This window comes from Oryctolagus cuniculus, chromosome 17 (assembly GCF_051225735.1).
Source record: "Oryctolagus cuniculus isolate XC-2025 breed Fujian yellow rabbit chromosome 17, ASM5122573v1, whole genome shotgun sequence".
Classification (NCBI taxonomy): Eukaryota; Metazoa; Chordata; class Mammalia; order Lagomorpha; family Leporidae; genus Oryctolagus; species Oryctolagus cuniculus.
This window is the reverse complement of record NC_142883.1, coordinates 25,603,191-25,620,703: the sequence shown is the minus strand read 5'-3', so window position 1 is coordinate 25,620,703 and position 17,513 is coordinate 25,603,191. Positions and strand designations below refer to the sequence as shown.

Here is a 17,513-nt window from a genome sequence, read left to right as displayed (position 1 = left end):
TTCAAAGAAAGGGATAATTTGTGTGATAGGAATTCAGAGAGGACTGGATAGCAGAGTAGACCTTAACCTGGATCTGGAAAGACACGCAGATAGAAGTAGGAAGACATTGCTGGCCTTCAGAGTGTGGTATCATACGCGTGAGAAGAACATGCCGTGGAATACACGAGCTGACAAACAGGCTGGTGTCAACTAATTGCAGAGGAACATTCATGTTGTGATGTCGTGGAAAGGCTTATATAGAATTTATGTTACATGGATCCCAGAGGACTGATTTTATTTTCAGTACATCTGAAGTTGTGCAGTGTGTAATATAAAACAGATACATAGATATAGCCTAATTTTAGGCAGACTGGATACATTAGATTTTCTCTTCTTACATGAAATATAAGAGGAGGATTACTTATTTAAATGTTAATTATATAATTAATAAACTTCCCAACATTTAAATATTTATTTTACAATATAATTTGACAGACGTAATTTTTGTGGGATCTCAGTTTCTTCTGTAAAATCACAGGGATTGGGGTGGACATTTTGCACAGTGGTTAAGACACTGCGTGGGGCTGGCGCCACAGCTCACTAGGCTAATCCTCCACCTGCGGCGCCGGCACCCCGGGTTCTAGTCCCGGTTGGGGCGCCGGATTTTGTCCTTGTTGCTCTTCTTCCAGTCCAGCTCTCTGCTGTGGCCCGGGAAGGCAGTGGAAGATGGCCCAAGTGCTTAGCCCTACACCCGCATGGGAGACCAGGAGGAAGCACCTGACTCCTGGCTTCGGATTGGCACAGCACACCAGCCGTAGCAGCCATTTGGGGGTGAACCAACGGAAAATGAAGACCTTTCTGTTTCTGTCTCTCTCTCACTAACTCTGCCTGTAAAAACAAACAAACAAACAAACAAACAAAAAAAAACACACACACCGCCTGGGATGTTGACAATGGTATCAGAGTCCTGGTTCAAGTCCCACCACTGCTTCTAATTCACTTCCTGCTAATGCTCACACTGGGAGGCAGCAGATGATAGCTTAAGCACTATCATGGGTTCCTGCCACTCATGGAAGACCTGGATTAACATCTGGGCTCCTGACTTGGCCCAGTCCTCGCTATTGTGGGCATTTGAAGAGTGAACCAACAGATGGAAGACCTTTCTCTCTTTCTCTGCCTTTCAAAGAAAATGAAAAAAAAAAAAATGAAGAAGAAGAAGAAAGGAGAGAGACATTCATGGGCCATAGTGGACACTCATTAAATGATAGTTTGAAAAAAAAAATCAAGGGGGTTACAGAGGGTGGTCTGTAGAGTTCTCTCTGGCACCAAGACTGTTACATAACTTTTAAGAGCACCTCCGCTTTGCATATATGAAGTAAGGTAGCCTGTAGTCAGGCTGGTACCTGCTCTGGCTCCATAGGTGAAATAGCATCTCCCTGTCTGGGAGCAAACTTCTCAACTGAATGATTCGCTAATGGACTCCAGGCCTAGACTAATTCACCTTTGGAATTTGAGTTGTTCTCATCTTTTATTTCTAGGTGACATTTAGAGGTTTTCATTTGGAAGAATTTTATAGCTAAGACTGAGCTGCAAGAGGATGCTGTGAGGTCAAGAGGAATTATTATATAACAGTTGTAAATTATCCTCATGCATATTGTTAGTTCAAGTTCATCTCATGTTGGCTTCCTCATTTATCTTGAATTCAAGCCCATGATATCTTTAATGTATGTCTAGGCTATGTAAATATTATTATTAGTTCAGCCAAGGTATAATTTTGAATGTAAATCTATAGGAAAAGTTACATAATACATCCCAAAGTCAGATGTTAAGAATTTATGTTTTGGCCGGTGCCGCGGCTCACTTAGCTAATCCTCCGCCTGCGGCGCCGGCACCCCAGGTTCTAGTCCTGGTTGGGGTACTGGATTCTGTCCTGGTTGCTCCTCTTCCAGTCTAGCTCTCTGCTGTGGCCTGGGATTGCAGGGGAGGATGGCCCAAGTACTTGGGTCCTGCACCTGCATGGGAGACCAGGAGGAAGCACCTGGCTTCTGGCTTTGGATCAGCGCAGCGGCCATTTGGGGGTGAACCAACGGAAAGGAAGACCTTTCTGTTTTTCTCTCTCTCTCTGTCTAAATCTGCCTGTCAAAAAAAAAAGATTTATGTTTTACCATCTGTTTTGAATTATTACTTTTTACCTCCCTTAGTGTAGATAATTGAGAACTGATTAGTCATTTTCTAAACTCAGGGAATTGAAAGTACATAATCATGTTCAGAGCTAATTAGTGGCATAATTTAAGTTTCTGCCTCCTACCGTCACATTCTTTTAACTAAATTATACCACTTTTGACCAAAATCCTGCATTTTAAAGAGAACCAAGTCAAGGTGTCCTAAACTGAGCTACAAACTCTTCAGATGGTTGCCCTCAGGATGCTCTGAGCTTGCTGGGGTCTTCAGGATTGCTCAGTGTTGCACATAAACTCAGTCTCTTTGTCACCGCATTTGATTGGTCTCAGGGAAAGTAGCTAACCTAACACACAGAGGCCAGCAGATAAACCAGAATTCTATTTTATGAATGTACATTGAGAGGTAGTCTTTACCATAACCTAGAAAACATGTCTGTTCAACCATTCCCTTCCTACTGTCAGTATTATTTAAGAAGTAATAATAGCTCCTGCTTACTAAGCGTATACTATACAGGCATCGCTCTAAGCGTTTTATAAGTATTTAACTCATGTAATCTTTACAGTGCCCTTCTGAGGGATGTATTTTATTTATTTATTTAAAAGGAGGAGAGAGAGAGCTCTCCCATCTTTTGGCTCACTCTGCAGAAACCACAAGAGCTGTGGCTGGGCCAAGCTGAAATGAGAGCAGAGCACTCAGTCACCACATGGGTGGTAGGGACCCAACGACTTAAGCTGTCATCTGCTGCCTCCCAGGGTGTGCATTAGCAGGAAGCTGGAATTAGTAGCAGAGCCAGGACATAAGCCCAGGCACTCTGATATGAGATGCAGGCATCCCAAGCAGCATCTTAGCTACTAGACGAAACGCCCAATCCAGGACAGTATTCTTATCTGTATTTTACAGTTGCGGAGTCGAGGCACAGGGAGTTTTTTTTTTTTTTTTTTTTTTTTTTTTTTTTTGACAGGCAGAGTGGACAGTGAGAGAGAGAGACAGAGAGAAAGGTCTTCCTTTGCCGTTGGTTCACCCTCCAATGGCCGCCGCGGCCGGCGCGCTGCGGCCGGCGCACCGCGCTGATCCGATGGCAGGAGCCAGGAGCCAGGTGCTTTTCCTGGTCTCCCATGGGGTGCAGGGCCCAAGCACCTGGGCCATCCTCCACTGCACTCCCTGGCCACAGCAGAGGGCTGGCCTGGAAGAGGGGCAACCGGGACAGAATCCGGCGCCCCGACCGGGACTAGAACCCGGTGTGCCGGCGCCGCTAGGCGGAGGATTAGCCTACTGAGCCGCGGCGCCGGCCACAGGGAGGTTTTAAAGTAACTTTTCTGAGATCGTACAACTAGCAAGCATACTGTGCTTTTTTTTTTTTTTTTAAGATTTATTTATTTATTTGAAAGAGTTATACAGAGAGAGAAGGAGAAGCAGAGAGAGAGAAAGAAAGAGAGAGGTCTTCCATTGCTGGTTCACTCCTTAGTTGGCTGCAATGGCCGGAGCTGCGCCAATCTGAAGCCAGGAGCCAGGAGCTTCCTCCAGGTCTCCCATGTGGATACAGGGGCCCAAGGACTTGGGCCGTCTTCTGCTTTCCCAGGCCATAGAAGAGAGCTGGATTGGAAGTGGAGCAGCCGGGACTCAAACCAGTGCCCATATGGGATGCCAGCACTGCAGGTGGCGGATTTACCTGCTAGGCCACAGCGCTGGCCCAGCATACTATGCTGTACTCATCAAAAAATCACTTGGTAAGCATGGAACCTTAGCAAAGGAAGTACAAATCCTTGAGACCATTTTGTGCAGATTCCAATGTAATTACTCATTCCTTTTTCTTTTTTAGAAAATTTTAATTTATTTTCACTTTTACTTGAAAGAGATTTTCCATTCATTGCTTTACTCCCTAAATGTCCACAAGAGCCAGGGCTGGCCCAGGCCAAGGCCTGGCACCCAGAACCCAATCTGGATCTCCCAGGTAGGTAGTAGGGACCCAAATACCAGAGTCATCACCAGCTGCCTCCCAGGGTGCCCATTACTAGGAAGCTGGATCAGAAGTGGCGTGAGGATTTGGACAGGTGCTTGGACATGGATGTGGGTGTCTCAGGTGGCATTTGACTGCTGAGCCAAATGCTCGATTTCACTCATTCCTTTTCCAAAGATGTATTATGCACTGACTATTTGCTATGTACTGCCTAGACACCAGCTAACCACAGTTAATAAAACACAGTAAGTGCCCTCTAGAGACTCTCAATATCTAGTGAAAAAGAAAAATAATTACAATAGCTAGAGATCTGCACATTGAGAGGGAGGAGGAAGCATTTAATTCTTTTTGTAGAGATTGGAGTAGATGTTTACAAAGATGGAAGAATGGCATTCTAGGTAGAGGAAACATTATGTTAAAAGATGCCATAGCAGAAAACAGATTTCTCTATTTTCAAGAATGGAAGCCTTGCAGTTCAAGCAATAATGCAGTGTACTAGTGTGCCAGACTAAGCTTGTTGGTGGTTGTGGGTATAAAAGGAAACAGATGAGTTTGGAATGTATTTCTGAGGTTAAATTCACAGGAGGTGGTGATTGGAGTAGAGGTGGGAAGTAGAGGCAGGGGTGGTGAGGGAGAGTTGGGAGTTAAGGTTGACTCCTGGACTTGTATGAGCACTGAGATGAATGAGTAGGGTCACTGGAAGATGTGCTTCCATCTGTGTTTGCGGGATAGCCATATGGACATGGCTTACAGCAGCCAGTTGGTTTGCAGTATCGAAGAGATAGGTAGCCTGTAAATGTGACTGAAGCCATGGGAATTAGCAAAAATGAGAGAGAGTGGAGCTTTGGCTGTTGTGGCCATTTGGGGAGTAAACCCGCAGATTTGGGGAGCAGCCATTTGGGGAGTGAGCCAGCACTCTGACCCCATTAACTCTGCTTTTCAAATAAATAAATAATTTTTTTTTTTTTTTAAAGAAATGATTTGAAGAGGGACAGATAATGTGGGTCAGTGGGTTGGAGCACTGCTTTGGACATCCACATTCCATGTCAGAGTGTCTGGAATCAAATTTCATCTCTGCCTTCTGATCCAGCTTCTTTTTCCTGCTAATAGGACTGAGAAGGCAGTAAATGATGGCCCAGTTACTTGGGTTCCTGCCATGCATATGGGAGACCAGGCTGGGTGCCTAGCTCCAGGTTTTTGCCTGGCCAAGTCCTGGCTATTGCAGCCATATGGGAAGTGAACCGGCAGATGGAGGATCTGTCTCACTTTCTCTGCCTTTTGAATGAGTAAATAAACCTTTTTCTTTTAATGAAAGGAACTGATGAGTCTACAAACTGGGTAGGAGTCTCTGGACTGACCTCAGTCTTTGTTTTTCACAATAAATCATAAATGATTTCACCATAGATAATCTATAGCTTGCTCTAAAATAAATTTATTGAAGCTATTTTTGAATGTTTTCTATTTCCTTTATGGTAAGAATTAAAATTGTTGTAATACATTCCAGAATAAAGAATGAGGATAACAGTATTATCTTTTTTATACTTTTAAGATTTATTTATTTGTTTGAAAGATAGAGATCAAGTTCTTTATCAACTGGAGTCACTCCCTAAATGACTGCAGCAGCTGGGTGGGGCCATTCTGGGACCAGGCTGAAGCCAGGAGGTGGAAACTCTACCTAGTTCTTCCGCTTGAATGGCAGGAACTGTAGAATTTGAGCCACTATCCATTGCTCCCCAGGCACATGAGCAGGGAGCTGGATTGGAAGCAGTGTAGCTGGAACTCAGACTGGTACTTTTATATGGGATTTGATGCCTTAACCCGCATGCCACAATGCCTGTCCCAACAATATTAATTTTATTGCCAGCTATATTATTTTGAATTAGTTAAATTAACATCAGTTGTGAAAATCAAAGTTTCTAGACATGGATATCTGTAGAAATGAGTTGGTTAATTATAAATAATAAGAAAGTCTTAAGAACATTGGAAATCAGTTTCAAACTGCTTACTTTTGGAAGTTATTTGTATTACATGATCTGATTGGATAAACTTTTCTGGCAGCTGTCTGTAACCAATCATGATCTATTACTTTCTTTTATGTCACAGTAATTTGCCTTGTAACATAGCAACTCAACCGATGCTTTAGTTTGTTCTTGACAATATGAGCAAGTTCAGTGTTACATTGAATGTCTCTGGATTTGATTTTTGGATTAATTTCAAGTAGTCATTTATTTTTCTCTGCTTGATCTGTTGCCACTCACTACCAATCTCAAGTCCAAGAAACAGATTCTTCTGTTTTGTAAACAGTAGATTATATTGAGAGATGTAACGGTTTCATCTCCATTTGAGGCCTGCCTCTTTGTCTGATTGAAATACTTTTCTTTTGCTTAAAGTTTTTATTCAAAACCCTTAACCACAAGTTTTTATCTGCTAATCCGTGTGATTCAGTCTGATAAATGGGGTGCTGAATTCTATTATGTAGAATTTCCCAGCACATTAGAGCACTTTTTCTTCTGTTGCAACCAGTCAAAGCACCTGCCCAGATTACATTGCAGCAGGTAAGGGTTTCTTCATTAGTGATAGAAGTTCAGGACCTCCTGAAATTTTTGGGCAATCCTCAGTGGGACCCTTGCCAGGTAACACTTATATTTGACTTGCCATCCCATGTAGTTCAACTCTCTATACCTTTTTCATCTGATACCCTGTTGAATGGCTGGAACTATCTGCTCTGAGCCCAGTGTCTACAGTTGGGGCCCCATCAGTAAATTGTATAGTCAAAGCGGGGCTAGAAGACTTTTCATTTTGAAAGAGATTTCTGACCTTTAGCATGGGACGTGTGCTTGGTTAGTTTTGCATACATAGAAGTGTATGTGAGGTCAGATTAGACTTGATACTTAGTGCTTCCCTGAATGCTTAAATTGATAAGGCTTGTGTTTCAGTGATCTCCGATAATAAAGGGGGGAAGTTTTCTTAAGAGGTTTAGTGTTAGGCTGGCGCCGCGGCTCAATAGGCTAATCCTCCACCTGCGGTGCCGGCACTCTGGGTTCTAGTCCTGGTTGGGGTGCTGGATTCTGTCCCGGTTGCTCCTCTTCCAGGCCAGCTCTCTGCTGTGGCCCGGGAGTGCAGTGGAGGATGGCCCAAGTGCTTGGGCCCTGCACCCGCATGGGAGACCAAGAGAAGCACCTGGCTCCTGGCTTCGGATCAGCGTGGTGCGCCGGCCGCAGCGGCCATTGGGGGGTGAACCAACGGCAAAAGGAAGACCTTTCTTTCTGTCTCTCTCTTACTGTCTAACTCTGCCTGTCAAAAAAAAAAAAGAGAGAGAGAGGTTTAGTGTTGGCTATAGTTGGTTTTCTTGGGTGAAGAGAGGAAAGAATGTGTTGGGAATAGTCTCATAATGAATATTCATAAATTGTATTTCCATTTATAAAATTACCGTGTTTCTCTGATTCCAAATCAGCATTTTCCCCATATTTCAAGGTTTTACTTTTTGTTTTTCCCTCCAAAACTTGATGGCATGCTGTGGTTGAAGATTTAATAAATATTTATAATAGCAAGTTATAGGAAAGTAAAATCAGAACTTTGTGTCTATTTACTTTGTTTTTGGAAATTCATGTTCCCTTCTCTGCATACACACACACACACACACACACCCATACTGCTGGAGTTGTCTGGTGTTTATATGGTTCTTTAAAATAAAAACAAAGATGATAATTTTCAAAGTGATGCCATGAATCAATTTAACAGTTACTTATTGGGTATCTGCTACATGCCAGACACTATATCAGTTTTTTTAAACAAGAATTACTTCCTGTGTGCTTTATTAACACATTTTTCTCTGGAATTATGCACTGTCCCATTTAAACCTGGGAATAAACAGCTGAATTGATAAAGATCCTTTGCTAGTGACTGAAGGAACTAAATTGACTTTCACTGTGTTAACCATTTCTAGGTGAAAGTGGCCTGTGTGGGAGGAATTTAGCCCTGTATCTTCTTAGATACACGTTCTGATCTCAGATAGAACTGGGCCTTCTTGGAAGGCATTGACTTTGCAATGCTGTCATCTGTTTCTTTGAACAGAAACTTACTTTTTGTCAATATCTCCTTTTACAAGCACCGCAGGGAATCTTGTACACAAACAACAAACAAGCACCACGTATTATGTCTGCTGTGTTTTGGGTTGGAGTTTGTATACTGACTGAATTCGCAAAAGACATTCCTGGCCTCATTGTTTTGTTTTTGCCTAAATATCTCTGGCTCTCTTAGTTAAAGGTTTATATCTTCATATCTGTGACTCTCTCTGGTCCTCCCAAATGGATAAGGTGTCAGGAGAGGGGATGCTCAGGCCTCATTTTCCTGCACATCTTAACCTCAGACGCTGCGAGTCCTGACCGTGGGACTCCCAGAGGCACCATTTGAACCATCGCAGTCTCCCTTTCTGCTCCCCCACCCCCAGTCATTGAAGGCCTTAGCCCTAGTGTCTGAAGAATCCAGAAGGCTGTGAGTAAAAGGTCCTTTGTGAGACCAGTGACAACCCAGAGATTCTTATTATGCTGCCTAATCCTGGTGGCCACCCCACCTGCAGTGCCACACCACCCATGTCCCCGCAGGTGATGTGCACCTCAAAGCCACAGCGATGTGCACCTCAAAGCCACAGCCATCTTGCTGGGTCTAACTGTATCTGCTGTGAAGGCTCAATCCTGAGCCCTTGGCCTGGCCTTCAAAGCTCCTTGGAGATCATTCCAAAACCCAGAAGCCACCATCAGTCCTGCCACAGGACTTACTCTGTCCTCTCCACCTGTCAGGACCCAGTGTCATTGAAGGAGGAAATGGCCCATGCTGTAATCAACAGATTTTTTAAAAGAAATTCCAGATTCAGTTCAGCTTTGGTGTTGCACACATTTATTTGTGTCACACCTCTTCCACTCCCTACCTAATAATTCTAATCCACTTATAAAACAAACAAACATGGGATCAGCTTTGTGATGCAGCAGGTTAAGCCACTGCTTGTGAGACCAGCATCCCATATCTGAGCTTGGGTTCCAGTCCCAGCTGCTCCACTTCCTATCAAGCTACCTGCTAATGTAGCTGAGAAAGCAGTGGAGGATGGCCCAAATGCTTGGGCCCCTGCCACCCATGTGCAGATCAAGATGTCTACATGGCTCAGCCATGGGTGTTATAGCATGAATCAGCAGATGGAAGATTTGTCTCTCCCTGTCTTCTGTTGCTCTGCATTTCAAATAAATAGGGGTGGGAGGGATAGATGCACAGCTGAGAATCGCATTGGAAGTATATGTATGTACATTTGGGAGGGCAGTTTGGCAATGTCTATCAAAATAAACAATGTTCTGGTCCTTGGGCCTGTTGGTACTTATGTTCTAATACACTTATTACATTGTTTGCAGTAGCAAAAACCTGGAACCCACAGAGCAGGGTACAATGGAACTCTGCCCTTATTAGAAAGAGGTATAGGTGTGTCTACAAGGAATGTATTATTCACTGGTACAGGTGTTTTTTGTTTTTGAGGATACCAAACAATTAATTTTTTAAGGTTTTATTATTTGAGAGGCAGAATTACAGAGAGGGAGAGACAGAAAGGTCTTCTATCCGCTGGTTCTCTCCCCAAATGGCCGCAATGGCTGGAGCTGGATCAATCTGAAGCCAGGAGCTTCTTCCAGGTCTGGCATGTGGGTGCAGCGGCCAAGCACTTGGGGCATATTCTACTGCTTTCCCAGACCATAGCAGAGAGCTGGTTTGGCAGAGGAGCAGCCAGGACTTGAACTGGCACCCATATGGGATGCTGGCACTGCAGGTAGAGGATTAACCTACTATGCTACATTGCCGGCCCATGATTTTTTTTTTTTTTAAGATTTATTTATTTGAAAGGCATAGTTAGAGAGATCTTCCATTTGCTGGTTCACTCCCCAAATGGCCATAGCAGCCTGAGCTGTGCCAGACTGAAGTCAGGAGCCAGGAGCTGCTTCTGGGTCTCCCATGTGAGTGCAGGGGCCCAAGCACTTGGGCCATTTTCTGCTGCTTCCCCAGGTGCATTAGCAGGAAGCCAGATCCAAAGTGGAGCAGCTGGATCTTAACTGGCACCCATTTGTGATCCTGGCCTTGCATATGGCAGCTTGCAAGCTTGCAGGTATACCTGGTATGCCACAGCATTGTCCCCAATTAATTAATTTTAAAAAGCAATCATGTCTTTAGGCTAATTTAGAGAGGAGTTTGGGAGTCTAGAACAAAACTTTTAGAGCCTCCAGTAACTTTTAAATTATGTTGTATATGTATTGCTTTTAATTTTAGAAAGCACAAATGAAGAGAGGCAGATTCGGTTTTATATTTTCAAAGGGGCATAGAACTTTAGCACTGGAAAGGGACCCTAGTCCAGTTGCCATCAATGTAAAGATAATTCAGATCTTGGAAGCATCTGCAATGCCTGCACTGGAGTTCAGGCCCCGAGGACAGCAATGTCTTATGAATATCTTGACTTGTTCTGTTCTGCTAGCCGTCAGTTTAACTGATGACTGTTTCTCATTGTGAGGAATTGATTTTGGATGACCTAATAAAATCTTGACCTTCGCAGGACAGTTTTTCAAGTTACTCCAGGCAATAATGATAAAGTGGGGGCAATGCTAACTCTTCCCCACATTTTGTAGTTTTGAGGAACCTGGTCCCTGAGAAGTGAATTTATTTATGAGTTCCTTAAGTATTTTTTGAAGTAATTTTCTGTCTAGAGTCCACAGCTTCCCTTTTGATTTGAATACCTACCTGACTATTCTAGATTTTTTAAATCAGTTTTTATATGTTTTTGTTCCATCTGATATCCAGAGCTGAACAGATGGAGTCTTAGTAATTTCTAATGGCTTTCTGTTTTAAAGGCAAAATCTATAAGTAAAGGAGGAAATGATAAAAATTGCAGAGAAGCTCCCAGTTCTTGAAAATATGAGCAGTTCTTTTAACTATGAGTTGAGTCTTTTCCTGGCTGTTCTACTCAGACCGAGGAAGGAAATTGGTAATGGGAGGATGGCAGTTCAGCATGGAACTGGACATTCAAACCACATTCAGTGAGGATTTTTTATGGTTGATTGGCTTTAGAGCTCAAGCAGTAGAAACACAATTACTAGTGTTAGGATTAGTTGTTAGATTTAGGATTAAACCTATCTTTACCTGAGACTCTACTAGTATCGATGGGGAAAATTTGTTCTTCTAAATTTAAGTGATTCATAGGCTTGTCTCAAAATGGGTTCTCTAAATATTTGATAATCATTTGATTAGGATGATAGGATGAATATTTGTTTTAAAGGAATGAGGTTTCAGGAAATAAAGAAGCCTTTTCACATCTTGAGCATTTGAGTCCAATTAACATCTGTGCTATTCTAAGCAGTATATTTTCAAAGGGGCATAGAACTTTAGCACTGGAATTCAAAGGGGAAAAAGGTTATAAGGACTAAGAACAAATAGCATCGCAAATTTATCTGAGTAACCCTGTATCCTTAGGGAGGGGTCCAGTTTGTGTAGCCACTTTAATTTGTTGTGGATGTAGACTGACCAGTGGAATTAGGTAGCTCAACAGTTGACTTAATACCAACAGTTGTATTAGATAGGACTGGAGGCCGGCGCCGTGGCTCACTAGGCTAATCCTCCGCCTTGCGGCGCCGGCACACCGGGTTCTAGTCCCGGTCGGGGCACCAGATTCTGTCCCGGTTGCCCCTCTTCCAGGCCAGCTCTCTGCTGTGGCCCAGGAGTGCAGTGGAGGATGGCCAAGTACTTGGACCCTGCACCCCATGGGAGACCAGGATAAGTACCTGGCTCCTGCCATCGGATCAGCGCAGTGCGCCAGCCGCGGCGGCCATTGGAGGGTGAACCAATGGCAAAGGAAGACCTTTCTCTCTCTCTCTCTCTCTCACTGTCCACTCTGCCTGTCAAAAAAAAAAAAAAAAAAAAAAAAGATAGGACTGGAATGCTGGGTTGGGAGATGTCAGTACTCTCTGTGTTTTCTGATTTGCTTCTGATGTCCTGTTTCATAATGGTGAGAATTTGGTTGGTCTGTTTGGACTTTAAGGGTAACTGTAGTGCCTCCCCAATGTGTTTCTTGCCTTGTTTCAATTTATTGCCATTGAACCCAGTGTCTAATTAGAGTCTGATTATAGTTTTTTTTTTAAAGGTTTATTTATTTATTTGAAAGAGTTACACAGAGAGAGAGAGGAGAGGCAGAGAGAGAGAGAGGGAGGGAGAGAGAGAGGGAGGGAGGTCTTCCATCTGCTGGTTCATTCCCCTAATGGACACAACAGCCGGAGTTGCGCTGATCTGAAGCCAGGAGCCAGGAGCTTCCTCCAGATCTTCCCATGTGGGTGCAGGGGCCCAAGGACTTGGGCCATCTTGTACTGCTTTCTCAGGCCATAGCAGAGAACTAGATCAGAAGGGGAGCATCTGGGACTTGAACCAGCGCCCATATGGGATGCCAGCACTGCAGACAGCAGCTTTAGCTGCTACGCCACAGCACCAGCCGCTTGTTTTTTTAACCAGTGCATTGTTTTTCATTTATCCACATTGAATGTCTTGAGCCTAACATCTCCTTTTCCCAACATAACTGAAGAGAGAGAGTGTGATAGCCTGGATTCTGATGTGTCAGCCCGACTGCTGCTTTCTGTCCATAATATTTCAAATTGGGTAAGCTGCCAGGCTGCTTTGGGATTCAGTTTCCTGATCTGTGAAACCCAATCATTTGGGTAGTATTAAGTCATTTTATGTTCCTAGAATTATTTTTATTAATTCCTTTATTAAACATTTATGATGGACCTTCTATAAAGAAATGCCAGGCACAATACAGGATGCTCTGGGTACAGTTACCTGATTTATGTTTTAAAAGCTCAATGTTACTGCTATGTGGATAATAGATTGGGCTATAAAAGAATATGGGAGATAAAGTAAGAACCAGTTAACACGGTTCAGGTGAGAGAATATTGCAGCTTGAACAGATACAGATAATATGGAATATGTGACAGCTTACAGGATTTGCTGGTGGGATATGAAAAGGTAGGGTTTTTGGCTTGAGCAGTTGGGGTGAAGATGGTAACAATATTTTAGTCATGTTAGACATCCCTAATGAATATAATTAAGGAATGGTGGAAATTGTGCTTTTGAATTCTGTAACTTGTTGGCAAAGGAGAGAAAGATCTCTAGGGGGAAAGACGTTGAGTTTTTAGAAACTCAGAAAATTCTCTAGCATATTAATTTGACTTGTAGTTGTTTTTTTTTTTTTTTTTTTTTTTTAAATAATGATGATGATTAGGTACCAAAGCATGAGAAGTCTTTCTGAAAGAATTAGGACATAGGATTTTGTTCCCTGTTTCCGGTGATGGAGAAGGAGGCATGAATCCATCAGTGATTTGCTGAGTCTCCATTAATCATGTTGCTCAGAATTCATTAGAACACAAGAGTAAACTTTTCGACAGAGCTGAAAATGAAATCAGAATTGAAGGTTAGGTTATAAAAATATTTTTTCTCTGAGATATTTTTCCAATCCTACATGTTGAGTAAAAGACCATGTCTGATCTAAGAAGCACTGAATCAAAGGAATTACAAAGTATTGGATTAGGAGTTGAAAGACTTGAGTTCTGAACTCAAGCCCCTTAATCACCATGTGACCATGACAAATAGGAACCTCTGAGCTGTTTCCTTATTTGTGAAATACTTGCTCTGCAAGCCTCACAGAGCTGTTAAAATCCCAAATAAGATCCTGACTGTCAGAGTCCCTGAAGACTGTGAAGCCTGGAAACAGTGCTGCTCTTGAGGGAGTGGTTGTATAGCCTAAAGCCAAAAGCGTTGACCTCAGAAGGGCCTGGCAGGTCCTCTAAAAGAGACCAGGAGGATGGGCTGGGAGTGCACAGCCTGTGCCTCTTCTGTGAATGCTGACATTGCGGTGTCCATTAGCCTGTGGAACTCAACTTCAGCTCTTTTCTCAGTGCCTGTGGTTCTTAACCAAAGGGCTTTGTGATACAGAGGATCCTGGGTAAGCTTTGTGCCATAAAGATGATAAACCGTCCAAGTCAATTGGATTTTGTTTTCGGTAATTAGAACTGTATTCCTAGCCATAGTGCCAAAATGAGAAGCAGCAAAATATGGTTAGTATTTTTTACTTTTTAAGTTTTCCCCTCTATTTGACCTTTGGGCTGGAAGGAGTGGGGCTTTGTTTTGTTTATTGGAAGTACTTTTTCCATTAAGAAAAAAGTATAAATGTGTCAGAAACTTGCTGGCAGTTAAAAGTAGCCGGTGGTCAGAAGGAGAATGAGGGGAAAAAATGAGGTTGGGAACGGAGAAAGTAAAGGAAGGAGAGGAAATTAAACTATATTGGAGAGAGGAGAAAAAGCTCACACCATTTCAAGGAGAGAGAGAAAAAAGAAATCTCAAGTGTTTGCAGATATTAATATTTGAGGTGATTTTAAAAGGAGGGATTTGTTCTTAGAAATAAATGTAGTTAAGGCAAAGGAGAACCAGCTTCTTGGTTAGAAAGGGGAGAGGGGGCCATGTGGCGCAGCGGGTTAACACCCTGGCCTGAAGCGCCGGCATCCATATGGGTGCTGGTTTTTGACCCAGCCGCTCCACTTCTGATCTAGCTCCAGCCAGTGTGGCCAGCTGGGGAGTGAACCAGCGGATGAAAGATCTCTCTCTTTCTCTCTCTCTCTCTCTCTTCCTCTCCCCCCACCCCTCTGCCTCTCCTCTCTCTGTGTAACTCTGACTTTCAAATAAATAAATATATCTTTAAAAAAAAAGGGGGGGGGTATGAGAAGGTGCTCTAAGGACACTGTGTTATTGTCAGTATTATTTTTATTTCAGACATACTTTCTTACTGAAGTCCATGAAGTCATCTCATCTCTCTGCTTAAGTGACCCCAGTGCTGTGCAATATCCATCAACTATAAGAAAAATACTTTGCCAACCTGGATTTTCACTAGTGAGATAATCTGAACTGAATTCTCATTGGCTTGATTCAGACTACACTGTTGTCTATTTAAAATATTACTCCATTGTTATTGTTGTTTTTCAAGCTTCTTAAATTGACCATTTTTCCTGAATTCACAGATTGGAAAGGCTTCAAAAGAGAAAGACAGGATGACCCTGTCAGCTGAAATCCTCTTCATTCACTTTCTCACTTGTGTTTCCCACCCTTGCTCCACACAGAAAACCCATGCTGTGAATTAGTGTGTATCCTAGTCCAGTGCATTGTAGATGTATATGCAGATATACAAATATATTCCTTTATGTGCTTAACTGTTGCATGACAAATGATATGAGAGTTTTTATGTTTCAGTTTTTATAAATTCTCTAATAGTCACAGTTTTCATTTATTCTTGTGTCCTAGACCCTATGTATGTTGGTACATACAGATCTAGGTCTTCCATTTTAGCTTTTATTATTTTATTTTTTTAAGGATTGATTTATTTATTTGAAAGGCAGAGTTACAGAGAGGCAGAGAGAGAGAGAGGTCTCTCAACTGCTGGTTCACTCTCTAGATGGCTGCAATGGCTGGAGCTGCGTGGATCCAAAGCCAGGAGCCAGGAGCTTTCTCCAGGTCTCCCACGTGGGTGCGGGGGCCCAAGGACTTGGTCCATCTTCCACTGCTTTCCCAGGCCATAGCAGAGAGCTGGATCAGAAGTAGAGCAGCTGAGACTTGAACTGGTCCATGTATGATGCTGGCACTGCAGGCCTCGGGCTTTATCCACTATGCCAAAGTGCTGGCCCCTTAGTTGTTTTATTTTTATTTCATTATATGATTATGTTTAAATTGTTTGCAGGGCTGGTGCTTTGGTGCAGCGGGTTAAAGCCCCAGCCTGCAGCGCCAGCATCCCATATGGGCACCAGTTCAAGTCCTGGCTGCTCCACTTCCAATCCAGCTCTCTGCTATGGCCTGAAAAAGCAGTAGAAGATGGCCCAAGTCCTTGGGCCCCTGCACCCATGTGGGAGACCTGGAAGAAGTTCCTGGCTTCAGATCAACTTAGCTCTGGCCGTTGCAGTCATTTGGGGAGTGAACCAGTGGGATGGAAGACACCTCTCTCTCTCTCTGGCTGTACCTCTCTATGTAACTCTTTCAAATAAATAAAATAAATCTTAAAAAAAAAATAAATTGTTTGCATCTTTTGGCTATTACCTATAGGACTCCAGTAAACAACCTCTTTCATACCCCTTCTGGCTTTCTTTTTTCTTCAGGAGTTTGATTACGCTCTAAATATCTCATTATTTTAATTCTTCCTCTTGGCACAACACTTTGGTATTTACAAGTCACTATTGAGGGAGGGAGAATGAGGGAAAATATTTCATGATTTCGAATACCAATCTTTTTTTTTTTTTAACCAGGGCAAGAGGCTCTGAAATTTCTTTGCTTGTTGATTCTTTTTGGAATCTGATAAATTTGGCAACTCTGCATTTTAATATTTTGTGTTTTTATTGTCTCATATCCAATAGCTGTTTTTCATAAGCTTCAATAACTATTAACCTCTTTTCCTCCTCTTAAGTTTTCTTTTACTACTTTTTAACTCTCAGAATATTTTCCACTCTAAATGTGGAACTGCTCAGGGATCTCCAATCCAAGGCAAGTCTTGTGTTACCTTATAAGTTCAGCGTGATTCAGACTTCGCTGATATTTATGGAAGAGTTCCTTGGAGCATTCTTAGCCAAAGGAAGCATTTTTAAAATATGCCTTTGCCTTGATAATCAATTAAAACTGTTACATATAAATTTGGCCATTGGGCCATGTGTTTCAATGACCAGTTGTTTTCATTATTTATTTATTCTGCAGTTTTTAGTGTGCTTTATTCTTATTGTGAGGTTTAGTATATTTTTAATTCTTATGCTCCATGCCTTTCCCCTTTTAAACCTGGATCCTATTCAGAACTTTGAGCACTTGCAATCCTGAAGTGTTACAAATGAAAACTGTTACTCTTCTCTAATGACATACTCTGCCTGCTGCAAGCCTTTGAGTATGACTTCCTTTCTTAACAACTAGTCTGGGCAGCCACCTGTCTCCTGAACATATGAACTATCTTTAAGAATTTGAGAATTTTTGTACTGAGAATTTTTTAAAACATCCAATAAGACCTTAAAATGGAAATCAGCATAATAAATATAACTAGAATATCAGATGCCTGAGAATTTTCTTTGAGATTTCTTCTTTGTACATGATTCAGGTCGTAAGAATTGTGGCTGGAAAGTTACCTTTATATCTAGGTGTACTTTGATTTTCATGTAGATTAATTATCCTCTCAGAAGTATAAGTGTGTGGAGGGCCGGCATTGAGGCACAGTGGGTTAAGCTGCCACCAGTTTTGGTGCCGGCATCCTATATCAGATTGCTGGTTCAAATCCTGACTGCTCTGCTTCTGATCCAGATTCCTGCTAATGAGC

The 17,513-nt window shown here is 42.5% G+C and overlaps 1 protein-coding gene across 7 annotated transcripts in view; it reads left to right on the top strand.

Annotated features, from left to right (window-relative positions):
- SPOP (speckle type BTB/POZ protein) overlaps positions 1-17,513 on the top strand; it is a 77,190-nt gene that overhangs the window by 20,000 nt on the left and 39,677 nt on the right. Inside the window, exon 1 of one of the 7 annotated variants that reach the window (XM_070060832.2) lies at positions 14,036-14,126. The exons of the other annotated variants lie outside the window; for them this stretch is intronic. The gene's annotated coding sequence lies outside the window, so the exon portion shown is untranslated. Of the gene's footprint in view, positions 1-14,035; positions 14,127-17,513 lie in introns of those variants that run through there. 7 annotated transcript variants of the gene reach the window in all.